Below are 22,304 nucleotides of genomic sequence, written 5' to 3' on the forward strand. Positions count from 1 at the left end.
CACAGGGGAGCTGAAGAGATAGTAGTTGATGGTAATTATGATGCATCCTGTGCTTGTTCACCAGGGACATTTGCTAAAGATTAAAAATAAATTCACAACTAATTGACTGCCAGCCATAAGCTACACTGCTGGGACTTCCAAACTACCAACTGGAAAAAAAAAAAAATGACTGAGTAGATCTTGCCAAGGACCGACCCAAAGATTAAAAACAATTTTCTTACTTAAGTTGCCTCCAACACAACTGATCAGATGAATGGCAACGTAACGTAGGGGATGAGCCACAGCACCTTTAGCCTAAGTGCTGTGGCTCGTCCCCCTAAGTTGTCCCTTTCAAACCATCAATGAACAAATATTTACTGAGCACTATGTGCCTTGTGTTTGTAGACTCTGGGAATGCAACCACAAGTAAGACACCCGTAATTCTTTCCTGTGTGGTATTTACCCTAGCAAGGAAGGAAAATAGAGAAAGACGAGGAAGAGGATTATAATGTACTCCAGTGTTAGAGATAACTGTTTCTTATTTTCCATTTGTCACACTTACCTTCAGTTGAAGGTAGACCTCTTTACACCTCTATGCCTCGTGCATGAGAGATGATAAAGGAAACCTTAGTGATTACCCTTCCCAATGAAACATGATCCATAATTCTATAAGAACAGTCAACTTATGAATGAGTCACGTGGATGAACAATTAAGAGGTATTGAGAAGACAAAACTCTGGAGTTTTTGAAGGCTTGAATTCTGTCTCAGAACAGGAACTGCTCTCGCCAGAATAGCCCTCCCAGCTGAGATTCTTCTCTCTTCTCTTCGTCATGCATCTTCTTTTTCCCCCTAGACATTCTCTTCTCTTTCCTTTGACGTCTTATCTGCCATCTTCTTCCCTCTTTCACAAAGCCTGAGGCCGCAGAGTATGGTGGTGTGACAGGAGTTATTCATGTTCACCAATATCAAAGTCTCCTCTAGTTTTGCTTAGACATTCCTGTGCACCCCTGAAGTAAGGTGTGGCCATGTAATCGTTCCAGCCAAAGGAATGTGAATTACATTCTGGATTAGGCATTTTACGGCTTGTGTTTGACTCACCGGCTCTTTTTCATTTCCTCCTGTGGCAACCCCTGAAGCTTGGTGATTAAATAGCAGTGTCACAGGTGGTGGAGTTTCCTTAGCTTCAGTCCCCATGTAACAGTGATAAGCAAAACGCTCCCTGACATTGTGAATGAGAAATCACTTGACATTTGGAGTCTGTTACCACAGCGTAACGTGGACTATTCTAACAGAAATAGAAGAGGAAAGAGACTATAAGCATCATACACATTCATAAGGATGTTGGCATCGTAATTCATTAATGACAAGTATTTATTGAGTTGCTGCTATGTGAGTGCTAGAATCTAAGCTGGGAATATAGAGAAAAGACAACGGAGTAACCGTTGGGGCTCAGCAGGTTAAGAACCTGACTAGTATCCATGAGGATGCTTGTTCGATCCCTGACCTTGCTCAGTTGGGTTAAGGATCCACCGTGGCCGCAAGGTGCAGCAAAGGTTGCAGATGTGGCTCAGATCTGGCATTGCTATGGCTGTGGCATAGGCTGGCAGCTGCAGCTTCAATTGGAACCCCAGCTTGGGAATTTCCATATGCCATGGGTGTGGCCCTAAGAAGAAAAAAAAAAGGCAATAAAGTCACTGCCTTCAAAATGCTTGTTGTCTAATGAAAAGAAAATAACTGACAGATAAACAATTATGATACAATTGACTGGGAAAAAACCTACTTTTTTTTAATCAGTCAAATATGGTGAGGAAAAATTTGGAGGAATCTTTGTCTGGAGAGTATGCAACTTGAAGTTAGGAGTGCAGCCCTCTCAGATTTTTGTAATTCATTATTGTTATTCTGATCAGCCTGTTTATTACAACAGAGCATGTGGCAAGAGACTGAACTTTTAAAACGGAGGAAAGATAGTATTTTTTCCTTTTCCTGAACTGTGATTGATATCTAATAGCAGAGAACATCTGTGTACTCTTCTGGCAAGTTCTAAGTTCTTAGGGCAAGAAGAACACCCTAGGCAGAGGGTTTAGTGGGAAAGCCTCTAGCTGTGGTTTCAGTAGCTGGGTACAATAGAGCCACTTCCCTAAGCCCTGGTCTTCTCATGTCAGTCATTCTATAGGTGTCCACTGGGCATCCATCCACTCTGTGCCAGGTATCATACCAGGCTCCAGGGATGTGCCAGTGAACAAAGCATGCTCCCTACCCCCCTCTATAAGCCAGCAGGGCATGAACTTTAAACTTTAAGTATCACGATTAATAACTGCATAATTACAAACATATTAAGAGCTATAAAAAGGACATTTTACTGGACCATAAGGTTGAAGGACCAAAGTGAAGGGTCATTAGGGCTAGCTGATAATGACACTGCATTTGAAAGAGTCTGTAAAACCAGCATGAAAATATTTACCTTGAAGGTGGTTTTAACAATTTTTTTTAATGTAAAACCCCTGGGAAATAGTTCGTTCTCAATAGATGCTAGTTATGGGACAGTATCATAGAAACCTGTGTTTAGCACATCAAAAGCAAAGTCCTATGGGAAAAAAAGATGCAGCTTTTTCCACATATTAATACATATTTTACTACCGTCATTGTCACTATCAATATTGCACTGAGCTATTTCATAAACTTATTTTTATGTTTCCCCTGACATCTCTCAATTCAACCACTGGGGAAGCCCCTGTCTTCCTGTCTGCCTTGTTTTGGTTTTGTTTCATGTACCTTTCCTGGCAACAGGGTCCATTTAGTTGACTGGTTACCATAGAAGCCTGATTATTCTAAAGGGCAGAAAGTGTTCTAGGGCAATCGGCAAACTACAGGAAAGGAAAGACTGAAAGTCTCTTGCCCAGATTATGAGTCAATAGGTAAATTTGATTCACTTTATTCCAAATGACTACTAGGTGGGGTCTAATCTGGATTGCAAATGGCAGTTTAAAGGTTTTATTGCTTCAATATAGGTATTCTATCAAATCATTTTAATCTTTACTTGAATGGCTATAAACAGTTTAAATAAATAAGTCTCTTGATTTTACCACTTAAATTTATCTGATGACTAACTTTCATTTTTACTGCTTCATAAATGAACTTCATAGAGTATTTAGCGTAGTTCGCATTGCATGGGGAGTGAGAAGGAATTATGAAAGATATTGAACATCCTTATCCATGAGACTTTCATAAATGCACCATCAAGGGCTAAAGTCAAACCAGCAACTGAGCAAATTGTTTTTCATTTGTAGAGATGCAAAACTAATATACACTTTGTCAAGCACATATTACTTCATTTAAAACTCTTGATAACCCTTTGAAGTCATATGATTGTTATTCCTATTTTTGAATGAGGAAATGATAGGTCATAGAGAAAGTAAGTGCTTTTTATAAGGATGCTAAATCCCCCAAGAAGGGAAAAGCAGTAATTTTATTATTTCAATTGCGTTTATGAAGTAAATTAAAATTTAGATAGTCTCTAGCAATGTAGAACTTGTGACTTTTAAAGATACAAAGAAGAGGACAATTGTGTCATCCATGGTACCATAAAAGCAAAGTTACATAGAGACAAAAGTACCAAACACAGGGGCTTTTGTTCTGTTGTTTGTTGCAGAAGAAGCACTGTTACACTGGCAAAAACAGCCCTGCACTTTCATTCCATGGAAAGAAATCAAAAAGTCCTTTGGAACAGGTTTGAGCTTAGTGGAAAATCATGACCTGGTACAAAAGTAATAGCCATTGTAGATAAATAGCCATTTATAGCTTTTTATCTTAGTTAGACTGTTATCTTCCAGTCTGTAAAAGATAATTTGGGTTTGCCGAAGAGCTTTCTTAAGAAAACACACTACCTCTTATGAAATCCAACTTCCCAAGCTCTGCTCAGGGGTTTGCAAGCATTCTGTCAATAACTTGGTGAGAACATCTCTGAAAAGCAGACTGTTAGCCCTGAATAACATCTCCCTCTATTGAATTATATTTTCCTCGCCTAAATAGCAGGTAGGGTTTTAAAGCAAGAGGATGTCCCTGCAGAGAATTTCTGGGCTTTCTGTCACTGAAATCTAAAGATATGCTTTAGGAAAAAGCAGAAGTTGAGGCATCCAAATCAATTTAACACTTAATGGGAAAAGTGCAGAACCACTGGAACAAAACAGCCGATAAAGCACTAGATTACAAAACTCTCTGCTAGGTGAAATGGCTTCAAGACAGGTGAGCTGAAAGCCACATATTAAAATCCTTCACTGAGATTCCTAAAATTAAAGTTTACTCCATTGCTAAGTATATAATCCTCAAGAGAAGAGTTTTAAGGGTTTACCCACTCTTAGGTTCTACTATTAGAATGTTGAAATATAAGAAAACTGCTTGTAGTAATATTTCTTTTTGTGTGTGTTAAAATAACACATCACATAAAACTTACTATCTTAGTCGTTTTTGAGTATACAGTTCAAGGGTATTGAGTAAACTCATGTACAGTCATCTTTACCATCCCTCTCCAGAATACTTTTCATCCTGCAAAGCGGAAACTTAGTACCCATGAAACAGCTACTTCCCATGAGCCCTCTCCCTGGCTTCCAGCAACCACCATTCTACTTTCTTTGTCTTTTATTTATCTACCCTTTTCTTTCATGCCCCAGCCCTTGGTAACCACTATTCTAGTACTTATTACTTGGAATATGTTTGTTTTAAACATATACCACATTTAAGTGGGAACATGGAATATTTATCTTTCTTTGTCTGGCTCATTTGACACAGCACCATGCCCTCTGGATTCATCCATGTTGTCACAGTGGCAGGAGTTCCTTCTTTTTTAAGGCTGAATGATATTCTATTATGTCAGTAATATATAATTCCACTGTATGTCTATATACCTCATGTTCTTTATACATTCATCCATCCATAATATTTCATACTACAAAATGCTTTTCATTTTTAGAATTGGCATGATGTTATCAGAACCACCATTCATATTAGCAATTAAGCATAAATGATGGGAGATTCTCTAGGAAAATATTCACCAGCTCTCCTCTATATACAACAGAATTCCACCCACACTAATAAATGGAGGCTTCACAAGCCCTAAGGTGTACTACCCAGCAGAGCGTGGCTGGGGGGATCTCAAGATCAAGAACAATTGCACACAGGCAGAACCAAAAGGCCCCGTGCCTATACACACTTGGAAAACAGCCCCAATATAAAGTCAGCCCCAGAATTCTGTTTCCCTATATTTTTCATACTCTGTGCAGTTTACTCTGTTTACTCTGAATCATTGTTTCAAAAAAAAAAAAAAAATAGTCCCAGTGATTCATTCTCCTCTAATCTTAGTAAAAAGTATGCCCACACCCATGTGACTTTCTTTTCCCTCCGCTCTCAGTCAACATGGAGTAAAAGACAAGGTGAGGCGCCTCCTTGCGAATCCCTGCGCTGTCTCAGGTCACCTCCGAGACCGTAGGTCATTTCTCCTCTGAGCCTTCCTTCCGTCATCGGTAGAGTGCGGGGCTGAGTAGGAAGATTTTGGAAGTCCCTTCCCACGTGAAGATCTGTGATAATAAAGAGTTGTTCCCAGGTGTCTGGCAAAAATCCTAGTTTCTGTCTCTGTTGTTTCCCAATGTACATTTAAATTATGGGTCCCTCAAGTAAATTTCAATGAAAAGTCTCCTTACCCAGGGGTTAATTGCAAGTTTTAAAAGGGGGATGGGGAGAACCCACACAAAGAGTTGTTGAGAGCCCAGAGATTGCTCCCAGGATTAGAATCACCACTTTTGTCTTGCCAGAATTTCTCTCTGAAGTCACAGAGGCCAATCCTCTTCGTAAAAGAGGCAGGTTTAGCTGGAATTGTCACACCCAGCCTAACAATGGTGAAAATTTGAAGACACTGTTGAGTTGCTATCACATGAAAGTGAAGTTCTCTATCTTTTATCCAGTATTACAAGCATCTTTTGCTAGGGGCACAACTAGAAACAATAAACTCTCAAGCAGGAAAAAAAAAAAAAAAAAAAAAGAAAGAAAGAAAAAGTGTTTATTTAAACCCAAAAAGCATCTATTGCTTGCTTTCAATATTCTCCATGCCCAGGGTCATACTGAGAGATCCAGAGGCCCCAAATCTTCTTACTCTGGACATCCTGTCCCACATCATATCAAATATATTAATATGCATCAACAGCTCATCCTAAATATAACATTTTTCTTTAGACTGCAAAAGGCTATCATCTTTTTGAAATTGTTTTATTTCGAAGTTTCTTTCTCTAACTTTGTAACCTATAATTTCTATTTCCAGATCTTAACATTTCATTGGCTTTTTAAATGTTTCACACCTCTGCTGTCCAGTGAATTAAAATCTCCATGATTTGTTCCATGTTCATTATTCTTCTGCAAATACATCAGGTCCTCAGAACTGCCCCAAAGTCAAGGCACAGGCCTCCTGCAGATACCTCACAGGCCAACTACATCTGCTGAACCCCACTGCTCTCTGGAGTTTCCAAAGCCAATTCAGACTGGCTTCTGATTTGAGGCCAGGTTCCCTAATCTCCTGGAAAACCAAATTTCAGGAGAAGGAACAGAATTAAATGAAAGATTTCCTTCAGAATATCAGTTTGAGAACCATTCAAATATGACTACAGGACTTTATACCTTCCTCAAAGTTGAGTCTTCCTGTGTCATTATAGGCTGACCTTTGCAATGAATCTTTGCCCATAGGCTGTGGCTGTATTGAAATGGTGCTTGCTTCAGATTCTGAGGAAGGGAGCTTTCAGGGAGCGCAACCTGGCACCTGAGAAGGTGGGGATTGTAAACCAGAAACTCCGGACTGTTCTTGGCATTGGAAAAATAATCAGTGTGCCCGAACAGACATCTTCTGTATTCCAACACCTGGTATCTAATCTAGAAAACATTCTAATTGTTCTCATTTTTTCCATGACAAAATGAGACTACTGCCTCAAGGGGGGAAAAAAAAATCCCAGATAATCTTGATTACAGGGTCAAGGATCCATTTAGAACAGCAGCTCTTATTCAATGTTATTTCAGACATCAAGAATGCTTTTTACTAAATCTCTCCTTGAGTATTTTAAAACAAAATCTCCTTAAGACTTTATAAGATGGCCCAAGTCAGTAGAATCCATTGATAACTGAAAAGCAAACCTGTTCAAGAATATGCAGTTTAGAATCATATGTATGAGAAATTTCTCCTTAAAAACATCTAGACCTCTGGTAAATGCTGCACTCCCCAAATCTTCCATGGCCAAGGCTTATCAGCACCCACAGATGCCCTAGATGCTTAGAGGCATTCCGAGGTAAAGGGATCTTCTTTCCCTAACCTACAACCAGACACAGGCCTGACGGTGGAACAGAACATGTAGAATCCATACTTTCCTGAAATAACTAAAACATAGGATCTCCATCCCAGGGAGGAAGGCTCTAGGAACTGGCTTTTGGGAGATAGAGGGTAAAAGGACCTCCACAGCCATATTCAATCCCCACTGATAAATTTCTGCCTTCTTCCGTAACCCAGGATGAAAGGAAAGGGCAGAGAGGGGATAAGGGTATTTTTGGGAAGGGACTTTGCCAGATCATAGACTCTTCTCTTCTTTTATATATGTGTGTATATATATATATATTCTGATGTTTATTTTTATGAATGAATTTTATTACACTTATAGGTGTACAACAAGCATCACAACCAAATTTTATAGCATGTCCATCCCAAACCCTCAGTATATCCCCCCACCCCTCAACCTGTCTCATTTGGAAACCTTAAGTTTTTCAAAGTCTCTGAGTCAGTATCTGTTCTGCAAAGAAGTTCATTGTGTCCTTTTTTTAGATCCCACGTGTAAGTGATAGCATTTGATGTTGGTGTCTCAAGGAAGAGTACTTACTGCAGAGAAAGGTGATTTGTGAAAGAAACTAAGCAAATTTCAGTTATTTCTTTTCTTCTGCCTCCTCTTAAGATGAAAGTCACAGTACATATATCCACTCCTGTATTTCAGAAATGTGCTGCCTGGCCTTCTCCAGAGTTATGTATTCGTCCACAGGAGAAAATAGCAGAAGTTTCTTTTTTTCTCTTTTACCATCTTAGCCCATACGGTCTTGTGACCTTGTTGAACCTAGGGCTTATCTAGCAAACATGATTCCCAGGTGTCTCCTGTACCAACTAGCCCTGGTCCACCCCGGAACAGCATCTGAGATCCCCAGAGAGATGGCTTTAAGGGAGTTAGCATCTCTGTTCTGGAGAGGAATGTCCAGATGTGTCCCCCAGAGATCCCCACCTGTGGCGTGACCTATTCTTGCAAGGCCCAAACTTGGGATATGGACCTCAGGGGGCCTGGTTGCCAAAGCAGCATGATATGTGCATGCACAGTTTGCCCCTATGCACCTGCGCTCGGGTGTCCAGAACTCTAGGCCTGTCTGAACAGGCATCAGCTCAGTGCAAAAGGCCATCTTCCTGGGGCCCACGGTTACTTCCACAGCACTCCTGATGCAGAGTGGGGAAGGTCGTTTGAGCCAGACCTGTATGGCCCTGTGCCAGGAAGGTAGACTGGGCCCCTGTGGGAGTCAGGTCTCCAGAGTGTCTCTCATCAGCAGACTCCCTGGCGCTGCTAAGAAATTTCTAAAATTTCTAGAGTTAACTGGTCCAACTTTCCTTCTTCATGGGGAATTTTTTTTTTTTTCTCTTTTTCAATTAGAAACAAGTGTCAGATAAAACAGTACCTCTCATTCCTGATTTAGTAGCAGATAATAGTTTACTTATCTGGTGAGCTTTTTTTTTTTTTTTTTTTTTTTTAATCTTTCTAACTTACAGTTTTGTGTGGGTGTTGCTGATTGTGGGACATATTAATACACCATCTCTTCCACTCATAATAAGTTGGACTGGTCAAGATTCCTGGTAAAAGTGAAACATCGTAGCCCAAGGTGTTACAGTTTTTAAGTAGGATATGACAAAAAACAGGTGAAAATATTCTCTAAGGAGAAGCCTATGTTGGAAGAAAATTGAGTTAGGTGGCTTATTAGGATTTTTATTGAATTTTAAGAACTTTCTGATTTGTTTTGCTCTTAGAAGGGGCCCATCCACTGTCCTTGGAAAACAGACTATGTAGTCTGTGACTATATACTCCATGATGAAGATTTTTGAGAGAGTTTAATTTTTAAATAAACTGGGGCGCTTACTGCTGGGAATGTTTTTAAAGCTTGTTAGTTATTTTATGACTGACTATCATAAAAATTTTAGCGATTGCTCTGGCTTCTAATTAGAACTGTGTATAGAACCCCCTCATTTTAATTAATATTTTCTTCTTATTATTAAGAAATTGAGGCCCAAAGTTATGAAATAACTAGCTACACTGCTATTTAGTGGCAGGAGACTTAATTTCAAGAGTTCTTTCCATTACATGGTGATACTTTGATATATTTTAGTAGTTCTGATTAGATCTTTGGAGGAACCCTAAATGTCTTCTAGTGAAGCTATTCCTTTTATCCTCTAATGAGATATTTGACAATCCTGAAATTAATCACCCATTTATTCATTCAACAGATACCACTGAACCAAGAGGTTCTAAGTGACTAAGGAGGAGGGGTGTGCAGTACATAAGGCATGGTCCCACCATCAAGAAGGTTTTACTGGCAGGGAAGATAATATGCCTTGGCAACTTTCAGGGGCTGGTTTACCCACTAGACAGAATAGGCACTGTCTAGAGTCTGCAGTAGTTTTAGGGGCAATGACATATTTAATTTCAATATCTTTTCAAATCAGAAGACAAAGTGAATACATCCAAATACATACATTTGTCTTCATACCGCACAGGCATAAAAATATAATTTTTACCCTTTTTCTTTTTTTTTAAGAGAGAAAGAGTTCCATAAAGGCAAAATTTCCCAACACCCATGAAAGTCAGACTATGGCTCTGGAAATGCTACCCTGAACAAAGAAAGCTGAATGCTTCCTTGCCCCAGCTACCACCTCAGAAGCCTTGTATCACTTGTCTCCATTTCTGTATAGCACTCTTGGGTATTTTGCTTCAGACTAAAATTTCCTTTGCACAGCTCCAGCCCCAAAGATAGCTCTGGTGATTGACTAGTAGAGGGTGGTTTTCTGACCTCTGGAACCAAGTAGGCTCTCTGTACATACATTCTAGAATAAAAACACCATGGCCTTAAGTTTATAGCCTCTCAGACTAATTTAAGATTTTCCAAACTGTGTGATGATCACAGATATTCCTGGAAAATAAAGGGTTCTATGACCACATGATTTGGGGAACTACTGTATATAATATACCCTGCTCTTGATGATTATCAATAAACATATTAAATGTTATTAGATGCATAACTGTAAAGAAACCTGGTTAACTTTGTTTAATGCAGCATGTTCCAAACGTATTGGAACACAGAGCCCTTTTTTAGGAAAGTTTATTAACATTTCATGGGAAACTCATGTGCCTTGGAACATAACTGGGGAAATGTTGGTCTACACCAGGCGTTGGCAACCCTTTTCTGTAAAAGGCCATTTCATAAATATTTTAGGTTTTATGGGCCAGATAGTCTCTGTCAAAAGTACTCAAGTGTGTAGGAAAGCAGCTATAGACATTAAATAAACAAGGGTGGGGCTGTGTATTCCACTACAACTTACAAAACAAGCAGCGGACTGAACTTGGCCCAAGGGCTCTGGTTTGCCAACCCTTGGTCTATACTTTCCACTAAAACCTTTCGGGATAGCTATAGTTCCACCCAGAAAGGTTCCAAAGCCATCTCATTGCATGTAATATTCAAAAACAACCAATCCACCCCAAACTTTTATTCGTAAACTATCTTTTTGGCCTAAGACTAATATCAACCTGAATACATAGCTACTCTTTTCATCGAAAGTCTTAAAATTGTTTGCCTGAAGACGCGAAAGATATTCCGTGAAAGATAAACAGTGGTTATCCCAGGTTGCAGGACCACAAGAGATTTTTGTTTTCTGCACTGCACTTTTCTGTAACATTTTTGTAATCAGAAACAAAAACAACAAAAGTTACTTTTTAATAATCCTGCTATAGTTCAGAATTCTTCAAAGTCCTTCTCTTGTGTTAACGGTCACACTACCTCATATTCAATGGCACTTTGTGGTTGTTCTTAGTGCCTTGGGTGGTTTTTTGTTTATTTATTTTTTTAAAATTAGAGTATAGTTGATTTACAGTGTTGTGTCAGTTCCTACTGCACAGCATAGTGACCTGGTCATACATATATATACATTCTGTGATCTTTATGTCATATCCTCTTCCCAGTTCCCCTTTTAACTAAAACAGGACAAATATAGATCCTGCTTTCAGCTTTCCTCAGTCTCTTCTCCATGTTCTCACTTGCTCTTATGATTTAAATTTTCACTTCTCTATGGCTCTTTTCTAAATTTATATTCCTGATTCCAGAATCACCTTGGAATTTATTAAACATGAAGATCTCCAGTTCCACCCGAGACCAGATTAATCAAAATGCTCAAGGGTAGAAAAAGAAAAGTAATAAAATAGAAACAAAAACAAATTCTTATGAGACGCTTAATTGTATGATATGACTTTTTTTTTCCCTCACTTGTTTTTTGCATCAAATATTTAAAGGCAAGTAATATGACTTATCTTTTTTTTTTTTTTTTTTTGTCTTTTTGTCTTTTTGCCATTTCTTGGGCCGTTCCCGCGGCATATGGAGGTTCCCAGGCTAGGGGTCAAGTCGGAGCCATAGCCGCTGGCCTACGCCACAGCCACAGCAATACAGGATCTGAGCCGAGTCTGAGACCTACACCACAGCTCACGGCAATGCTGGATCCTTAACCCACCTGAGCAAGGCCAGGGATCAAACCCTCAACCTCATGGTTCCTAGTCAGATTCGTTAACCACTGCGCCACAACGGGAACTCCGGCTTGTTTATTTTTTCAAACTTTTTATGAAAAAATTTTATGAAAAAATTTCATTCAACTCTAATGCCATTGACACACAAGGTGGATACTATTTAATCAGCAAGACAAATCAGTGCAGTAAAATGTATTAAAAATGTACTTACATATGCTCATTCTGTTTTCTTACCTTCCTTGTACTTTTCAATCCATTATGTTTTGGTGTCTTTCTTCTGCCATAACACAGACATTGATTCTTCAAAGGTCATCAACAGCCCTTTAGTCGCTAAATCCAAGAGACACGTAAATACTCATTTTTGTGGATTCTTTCTCCAACTTTGAACATTGATCACCATTCCCTGTTCTTGCAATGCTGCTAATTGTTGTCCCCCTGAATACATTAGCTCATATCCCAAACTGAGCCCAAACTTATGGCTGCAAATATGCATTCCTGCTTAGTTCCCTCTCTATCTGGGTGGGATGGATGGGATGTGATACCACATCCATCTCTTCAAAAAAAAAAATCAAAACAACAGCAACAAAAAAACTATCCAAGTATCTTTTCACTCTTTTGCTTATTCCACCTACCTTTTACAATTGGTTAACACTTATCCACATTTCAAAACAGAAGACTCTGAAAACTCAAAGATTTTCCATTACTCACTTGGCGGCAAACCTGCTCTGAAGTGATTGAGGGTTATTAATAGTCTTAATCTCTCATTTATTGTGAATATTTGTATGTTTTATTCTGGATATTTTAATGTCTTGATTGGTACCCAGATCTCCCTGAGTGTACTATGTAGTATATTGTGTATACATCATATAACTTTTCAAGAAATGTCCAAAAACTTCTTAGAGCCAAAAAATAAAAATGTTAGTTTCAGCAAATCCCAGGGGTTATAAACTTGTGCCTCCCAAATAGCTCTCAAGCTCCTCTCATCCTCCCCATCCCCTTCCCCCTTGGATAAAGCAATTATCATTTCTTACTGGGTTGAAGTAACTGCTCCCCAACTACTCCTCTGTTCTCACTCTTGCCTCCTCAAATCCATTTCCACCTGCAACCAAAATAATCATTCTTTGGAAAAAAAAAAAAGTGCAAGTTTCCTTTCCTTACTAAAACTTTTTGATGTCATGTTTTGCTGCTAGCATAAAGTCCAAATTTGGAACGTGTCCTAGAATTCCCCAGATGATGTGGCCCCTGTCTAAATCTCCAGCTTTATCTCTCATCATTTTCTGCCCCCAACTCAGCCATGAGTTCTAGTTCTTCCATGTCCTGCTGTCTTTCATGTTAGTCTTAGAGATGGATTCAGTAAATATTTGTTGAGTGAAGAAACAAAATCTAACTTACTGACTTGCTGGACTGCTAAGGGAGGCCTGATCATATTTTCTCTGAGCAGTTTCCTGTAATTTCTCTTCATTCTTTTCTTGAGAATAAGTATGAGGGGTGGGAGGTGGAGGTAGCAATAACTATAACTAACAGTATTAGTTAATAAAAACAATGATATGGGAGTTCCAATTGTGGCACAGTGGGTTAAGGATCTGGCATTGCTGCAGCTGTGGCATAAGTCACAGCTGTGGCTCAGATTTGATCCCTGGCCTGGGAACATCCATATACCACTAGTGCAGCCAAAAATAAATAAATAAGTAATGACATGAACAGGAGCAAACTAAGTGTTATGACCAAGCACAAATGTTCTGTGGCCCTAATGACATTTCCAAAATATTTCCTGGTATTTTAGTCATTTTCTACTAGTTGTTTCTCTAGCTAGCATTTAACATTCACAGTAGCTATATCTCTAGTTAACATTATTAAACATCTATCATGCACATAACACTTTACATACACTGTATAAATTATTTATAATCCTTGTACTAAACATAAGGTGGGTGTTGTTATCTCAGTCTTAAGAATGAGGAAACTGAGGCGCAGAGAGGTTGATGGATTTTCTGCAAGGTCATAAATTCAACAAGTGGCAGAGCTGGAATTTGGACCCAGTCCTCTTCACCTACAAAGCTTTCTCCACTCCCGCACACTATCTTTCAGCTCAGTGAAAACTGGCCATACTGCTGGGCAAGCCTGAAGTGATGAATCATAGGTGACAAGGAAGGGAAACTAGTGAGAGAAGCACATGGGAAAGACAGAGGAAACAGGAAGGGAGAAGGAAAAAGCACAGAACTTAGAAATGCCTTCATTATAAAGATATCTGGCTGGATTGTAAATTTTATCAAGGAAAGGGCCAGCTCCGGTAAAACTTCTTTATCTCTCATGCTACCTAGGACAGGCCGAGGGTCAGAATGGATACTTAATGAGGACTTACGAGTTGATATGAATTGACTATTTATTAATAAGATGTTGACTAAGTATGACATCATTAATCACTTCCTGCTTTTCCCCACCCTTCAGATAGATTGTAGGTCAGGAGGAAGGTGTGGTAGGTGCCGTGAGGCTTAGCAATAGAAGGCATTTTAATGCCTATAAAGGTTTCCTCATTAAACTCTAGGACCTAAGATAATATTTGAAAAAGTACTGATTGCTGGTAAGCCAAAGTCCTGTGTTTGACTTTCAAGGAATAGAGTGGGTAAGAAACATGTTGGATTTCTATCAATGAACTGTTTAGATACTGGTTCTTACATTCACAAATATTTATTAAGCACTTACTATAAGCAAGGCAACAAGTAGGCACTATGTGCGGAAACATCCAAACATCCAGATATATACAATAGAAATAAATATGCCTTAAAATATCGTCTTGTTTGCTAAAAAGTCCAAACAAAGACCTTCTATGGGGAGAGAAAAACCCTCTTGGTTGTTGCAGCCATCATGTCACCCTTGACTAAACACTTTCAAAGAAGCACTGGAAAAAACTCATTTTCCTGCACAGATGTAGTGTGTATGAATTCTGGTTCCTGGTGGGAAAGCTTCTATGGTCCATTTCTGGGAGGGAAATCCTCCTGCTCCTCCAGAAAGTCTCAGTGAGAGCAAAAGGCCTCTGTGCTGAGTATGAATGTGTGCTTTTATATGTACTGATTTTTAAAGGGTGTAGAACAAGGTGAGTTCCAAGAACATTCAAAACTAAAGAAGAAGTCGTATGAAAACTGAAGGAAATTGTGATATTGGAGGAGAAGTTAGGCATCAAGACTGTGTTAAGCTGGTGTCTATCATGCGCTTAAACCAGAATTTTTACAGGGTTGTGGAGCCAGGGAGAAGTCCCTATTTTCCTAGTGGTCAGTGGAAATCTGAGTACTTTATATCTTAGCCGGGGGACAGAAGCAGGATCCAAAGACAATACATTATAAATGCTTAGAGATGGAAGATATATCACGGGCAACTGGTCCAGAGGGACCTAAATCACATCGCTGTCAAAAACACCTGAGAACCTTCCTGAAAATCGAAGACCTGGGCTGCAGTCACATCCCAAGCTTTTCCAGTGGGTAGGAGATGGGAATCTGCTCTATCAAGCATCTAGGTGATTCTAAAGATAAAAGAAAGCAAATAAATAATGACAAATGTCAAATAATGGATACGTATTTTGCCGAAAAGTGGTGCTTTTCAGAAAGAAAGAATGCCGGTACAAGTTCAAGAAGTAAACTCAGAGGAGAAGGGTATAACAGAGATTATATCCTCAGAAGTGATATTCCTGTTACAGAGCCAGAAGTAACCATGTATGTGCCCAGAGTACCGGATGAGAAGTCCAAAGACTACATTCTTCCCTCTCCTGGTATATGAACTTGGGCAAGTCACATGAGTACTAACTAACTCCTAACTAGAAACACCATGTCAGAAACATAGGTATGACCAACATGTTTCGAGTTGTCTGTCCCTCAGTTTTATCCTCTGTAAAGTGGGAACACTCACATGCCTCCCCTAAAGACTGCTTTTCTGATTGCAAAAGTAGACTTGAAAGAAGTTCCTCTTCGTGAGTGAGTCTTTACGTAGAAACACTGCTTCATAGAACACATAATAAAAAGACAAGCAAGTCTGCCTCCTTCCTGGCTTCCAGAGACACTGTGTGGAAGAGAGTGGAGTCTCTCTCTTCAAAGAGTAGGTTTGTGTTACATTTTCTCATCATTCCTAGTTCAATTCATTGTATATTGAAGAATGAGTATTATGGGTTGAATTGTGTCCCCCCAAAAAGATATGCTGAAGTCCTGACTCCCAGCACCTGTGAATGTGAGCTAATTGGAAAACAGGGTATTTAATTTAATTAAGAGGTCAGTGGAGTGGACCATAACCCAAGATGACTGATGTCCTTATAAGAAAAGGGAAATTTGGATACAGACATGCACAGAGAAGAGACGCTCATGGAACGACGCTGACACAGAGGAAGAACACCGTGTGATGATGGAAGCAGAGATTGGAGTGTTGCAGCTGCAAGCCTGGGAACACCAGGGGTTGACAGCGACCCCCCAGACACTAGAGGCGAGGACTGCATTCTACCCAGACTCTTGAGTGAGCGTGGCCATGCTGACACCTTGATTTCAGACTTTTATCCTCTGGAGTTGTGAGACAATACATTTCTGTGGTTTTGAACCACCCTAGCCCTGGGAAACTAATGCAGTGAGCCTAGTCCTCTATATCCTCAGCAAATCTATGTCTCTCCTTGTCCTATCAGAAAAAAAAAAAAAAAAAAAAGAGGACTCCTCTCCATCTTGTCAGGCACAATAGCAGTGTGGCGGCAAGTCCTTCTGATGCCCAGAGAAACACTCGTCAGCCCTTCCCTGAGTGTAGTCCTAGCACCTGGAGTGGCATCACAATGAGGGTAGCCGGGCAAGCCAAAGACAGGCTGGCAGGCCCAGTGTAACTTTCCAGTCTGTTGAAAGCAATGTGAAAGACTGCTGAAAGCTGAAGCATCCATTCATTTCAAATTTTGTCTTAGTACCTAAAAGCCAAAGTGCTAACACTCAGCTTTGTATTTAAGGCCTATAAGCTTCACATTCTTTATGGAACAGTTGGGTGACTAAAGGTTCATTACAAAGTGCCATTTGTTTGGGAAAACCAGGGCCTCACAAAGGAGATTGTGCCAGAATACCTTTCCGATATACTGCCTTGCAGTGTTGTTGTAAAGATGAAATGGGAAGATGGGGGGTTTGTAGCCAAAAACATTACCCCAACATAGGTATTGTTGCTGGTTTCTATCAACATAGTTTTGCAAAATAAAAAGAAGGTTTATTCTTAGTTCACTGGTAGAAATGAAATAACAGGGCCAAGAAAAGCAATATAGGTTTTCACTGTCAAATATGCAAATAGAGTATGTGAAGAACTATCTCCATTAACTTGCTATTTGCCCAGAGAGCCAGGACTTTGCTCTGACATCCATCCCCTACAGGTTAATTGGGGAGGCTGCTTGTTTTAAAGAGTCTAGCAATTATTCTGAGGAACTGAACTGACTAGCCCAATCTATTCCATTTGATTATGCGTGAAAATGCTGAGCTTTTCTCGTCTCTTAAAAAAAAAAAAAAAACATGTTTTGAGGGTGGGAGGAAGGAAATCTGAATTCTGCCCAACAGTTGATGCTGACATTTAATACTGTCAAGAATATTAAATTGTCTCATTCAAACTGCTTTTTAAGCCATATATTACAAATGGGTGAGCTAGGTGCTCGATGCAAAGCAGTTTTTGTACTAGCTAGGGAATTCAATGATTCTAAAATATTCTAGGCTTGTGGTTTATTTCACTGTCCCTGTAGAATCTTCTGATTAAGTGAGGAAGCCCAGGAATACAGACATGAAAAGATTTTATTTTTAGTTGTTGCCTTTGGCAAAAGTACTCTGCCTAAACTGAGGGAATATATCCTAAAAAAAACGAAGTTTTCTTTTCTGCCACATGAAGAAATAAAAATAGCAAAGCCCGTGTAAATTATCATATCTCTGTCAGGATGTCTAGTCATGGAGCCGATTGTTAGGTGAGGGCTGTTACAAAGTCACTCTGCAGGCAAGAGTCCTCTGCCTGTTTCCTAACACTAAAATGACAACTGGGAGCAGATGAAGAGGCCTTTGGGCAAAAACATATTTTTTTTTTTTCTGTGAACATGTACACGTTTCAGGGAAGGCCAGAAATGACATAGAGTTTCTCATCATTATCATACACCTCCCTTCCACCAGCAAAACTCTCCATGTCAAAAGTGCTCACATGCCTTTTGTACCCTTCCTAAAGGATGTCAGAAACTAATGAGCTCCACATGCATAAATGCTGGAGCAGCTCTCTCCTCACTCCCCGAAGCCACCTTGCTGGTGAGCCTGCTGAAATAGGCTCAGAATGGGTCAGGATTGGTGATTTGGTTTGGCCACAGTCACCTTATCTCCACAGTTGGCTCTGATTGATCTAAAGCAGGAGAAATTTGAAGAGTTCCACACACTGGATCTCAGCACTCCAACTGTGGCCTTTATCCTGATTTTGATGCTTCCCTTGCATGCTGGACTAGAGTCTAAGATGGCTCTTCAAGATTTCTTTTTCTCTCTCCCAGGACTGTGAATGTGATGGGATATCATGCCCATGCCTACGTTACTTATTATGGAAAAAGGGGTGGGGGGTATTTTGCAGTGCAATTAAGGTTACTGATCAGTTACCATGAAATAGATTGTTCAAATGGTCCTTATTCAAATCACATGGACCCTTTCAAAGCAGAGTTGTATCTAGCAAGTAGCAGAACACAGATTTGAAGGGTGAGAGGGATTTAACACAAGGGAAGTTCTCCATTGCTCAATGGAGGGGTCACAGGCCAGGCACCTGTAATAGGCACAGGGATATAGTGGTGAGCCCAACAGGTGAGATCTCAGAGTTTACATTGCGATGTGATCCTTACATGCTCGCATCATTCCATAAGATGTGTGGATTTATTGCAATTTTGGAATTATCTCAAGACATTGAGCCATAATAACATTATCCCCAAAATGTATGTAAACGTGATCAGCATTATTCTTGCATCAAAGAGCAGCAAGTGCTGCCTTTCACATCTGATAGCTGAGATTTACTCTTTCTTTTGCGAGAGAAAAGAACAAAGGAGTAACTTTGTTGCTCATGTCACACTTCAGTGAGGATTCACTTCATTCCAGAAGATTTGAGTAATTCACACAGAGAAAGCGAGCCTGTGGCTGAGGCTGGGGATACTGTAGAAGTGCATGAACAGTTTCCTGGTTAGATCTCAGACTAGCTATGCCTGCTGATTTAAAAAAAAAAAAAAAAATTATCTTAACCTCCTACTGGAAGCAAGCCCTGTCTCTCCCTGAAGACCATGTTGTAACCAAAAAGAACTCATTCCAGAGAACCCCCGAATTTCTGTCCATGGCAGTTTATCACAGAGGGTGTCGAGGCTGAACAGCATAACTGTTCCAATCCAGAGCCGTGCATTTTGTAAGGGAGAGTTCTTCACGGAGGCATTGGCCCAAGATCATCAGCATCGCCGTTTACAGTTTGTGCTGCAAAGAAGTAAATAAAAAGTGAAGCTAAAAAGAAAACAGAGTCTTCATTGAGTTTGCCTCCTATTTACCAGTAATCCCACTGAGTGTGTTTTTTTGGATTGGCACAACTGAGCTCTACATATTTATATTGGTAACATTTTCCAGTAGGTTCTACCAAAAGGTATCAAGCACCTTGTGTTGTGAAATTCAGAGAAATGGAAAACATTAAAACAAATAAGCCTTGTCTCTCAGTACAGCCTCCTGGAAAAGAAATTCTACCTTTCCAAGGGCATCAGCCTAAATGAGGCCTCAGTTCTTAAATGCTTTAATCAGTTGCCTTAGAAACCAGAAGATTGTGGTAAGCACCTCCAGTTAGCAAGGTAATACACTGAAAGGTTTAATCACCTGTTACTGGCCAAATACACACTTGAGCAACGGTGAAATTGGCATTATTCATTGTACCCGATGGTCTGCATTTTCAGATCTTTGGCACATCAAATAAAACGTCTATCATCTGCATGAGGAGGAAGCATGACGGAATGCTGGGTACACTGGGATTAGGAAGTCTTGTTTATTAGCTATTGATGATTTATCTCAGCTGGAAAACACTCAGAAAATGTTGAATTTAATCCTGTTCAACAAATTATTGAATTACTACTATGTGGCTTGTAGTGAAAACCAGTAACAAGTTATATTCATTCTCATTTTTGGAAAGCACTGGGAAGGTTACAAAATAAAATGATACATACCGTGATCTAAATATGAAAACGGTGAAGAAAAAATTGTTCTTTCATTTACTTAATTCTCCCAGAGGAAGACAGATTTTGAATTTATAGGGAATCGTCACATTTTAAAATTAAGTCCTTGAGACTTCCAAAACATTTATCATCCACTCAAAATTACACATATAACTAAAGGTAAAGATTATGGTTGGGGGGTCTGAAATCAGTTCATTCCATCTGCAAGGAGATTTAACTCCTCACCAGGTAAATGAAGGTTCTGGTGGTTTTCAAAATTCTCTTCTCTGCGTCCCTCTCTAGACTTAATCCAACCCTATTTGTGCCAAGATATGGACACCTTCTTCTATCAGGACATTTAATTCTGGGCTCTTAAAGTTGTTCATTTGTTGTTTTGTCCCCCCCCCCTTTTTTCTCATGTTCTTGCTCAAAGTTGATTCTTTATATGTCGTTTTTTTTCCCTCTTTCCTTCACCCCTTTCCTTCCTCTCTCCACTTCCCACCTAGAGAGCAAATGTTAAACATCTACGCTCATATTTCTCCATGCCCATATCTTGGACACACATAGGGGAGAAGGGAATCACTGCTGGTTTCAGCAAAATGATGTTATATTATATGCAAAAATTACATCTTCCTTTTCTTGCTTAACAGTGCATCGTACCCTTTTGTGTTAGGTGATATAGGTCTGTCTTACAATTTTAGTAGACTTGCAATACTCCATGTTTTGAATATACCATCGTTTATTTACTCATGCCTCTATTAATGATATTCGCTTTGTTTTTCAGTATCGTGCCTCGCCAAACAGAGCTGCAATAAACGTCCTTATAGATCAGCACCTTTACTTCCATGGTGCAGAATCACAGGAATGAAACTGCTGAGGCAAACGGTATGTATGTCTTTTATTTTAAAAAGTATTGCCAGATTGCTTTCTGGAAAGTGCATTCTACCAATCATGCATGAGAATATCTTTTTCCCCCAATTCCCACCTATAGTAGGTATAATCTTCTTTCAAAATGCTTCAAACGGATACGTAAAAAGTTTTTTTTGTTACATTTCCCTGACTAGTAAAGAAAATTAAATATCTATTTGGTTTTGCCCATAACCCTTTGTCCATTTAATGTGGGTGTGTTTTGTCATATGGTTATCAATATGCAAACTCTCATTTTATATTCCAGATAATGGCACTTTGTCATCTGTGTTGTGTATATTTTTTTCAACTATTGATTTTTACATATTACCACATACATTTCGTTGTTCTTATTTTTACATGCTGTGACTTAATTTACCTGGACTTTATACAGCAAAAAAGGAGGGTCAAATTGTATTTTCTTGCAGGTGGAGAGCCAGTTTTACCAGCACCAATTATGAACTCTTCTTTTCCCATGGAATTAAAATCTGGTGTCTTTTTTTCCCACTGCTGATCAATTTGATCAATTTCTATGCTTATACCTCCTTATTTAGATTTTGGTAGCTTTATAGCATGCTTTATCATCTGTTGTGCTTGATTCCGCTCACTATTCTTGTTTTTTTAGTTTTATTGACTATTCTAAATATTTATTATTTAAAATAGGTTTTAAATCATCTTATCCAGTTTCCCCCCCAATACCCTTTAGTTTTTAATTGACATTGTTCTGAATTTACATATTAATTTTGAGAGCACGGGTGTTTTTAGCATTTTCTTTTTTAAATTTTTTTATTTTTTTTGTCTTTTGACCTTTTAGGGCCGCACCCATGGCATATGGAGGTTCCCAGGCTAGGTGTCTAACTGGAGCTGTTGCCGCCAGCCTACGCCACAGCCACAGCAACACCAAATCCAAGCCGCATCTGCAACCTACACCACAGCTCACGGCAACACTGGATCTTTCAGCCACTGAGCGAAGGGATCGAACCCTCAACATCATGGTTCCCAGTCAGATTTGTTTCCACTGAGCCACCACGGGAACTCCTGTTTTTAGCATTTTAACTCTTCTCATCTAAAAATATGGCATATTGACCCATTTTTTTCAGAGTGTTTTATGTCTTTACATAACAATTTATGGTGTTTTTCACCATACAAATCTTCTATCTTTTGATTAGTTTATTCCTAAGAATTTCATAGATTTCATCAGTATAGTGAAGATAATATATTTTCTAATTTTCATTTCTAGATAAATGAAATTCTGGTACATGGAAAAATTGTTGCTTTTTTCATATTTATCTTACTGCATCAGTTCTGAAACACACATTTTAACATCTCTGAAAATGAGATGTATCCTATAATAATGACATCTTAATTATAATGGGGAACTTTGTTCCTTCTTGGGAGTATG

General features: G+C 39.3%; 1 long non-coding RNA gene across 3 annotated transcripts in view; it reads left to right on the forward strand.

Moving 5' to 3' along the window:
• LOC146403586 (uncharacterized) overlaps positions 1 to 22,304 on the forward strand; it is a 403,397-nt gene that overhangs the window by 240,846 nt on the left and 140,247 nt on the right. For all 3 annotated transcript variants that reach the window (XR_014804494.1, XR_014804493.1, XR_014804491.1), the window contains exon 4: positions 20,781 to 20,881. This is a non-coding gene — a long non-coding RNA (uncharacterized LOC146403586). The remainder of the gene's footprint in view (positions 1 to 20,780; positions 20,882 to 22,304) is intronic.

The sequence above is a fragment of the Sus scrofa genome, chromosome 5 (genome assembly GCF_054392235.1).
Source record: "Sus scrofa isolate SSC_HxYL_T2T_F1_AM1 chromosome 5, Sscrofa_HxYL_maternal_Yorkshire_Landrace_v2.0, whole genome shotgun sequence".
NCBI classification, from domain to species: Eukaryota; Metazoa; Chordata; class Mammalia; order Artiodactyla; family Suidae; genus Sus; species Sus scrofa.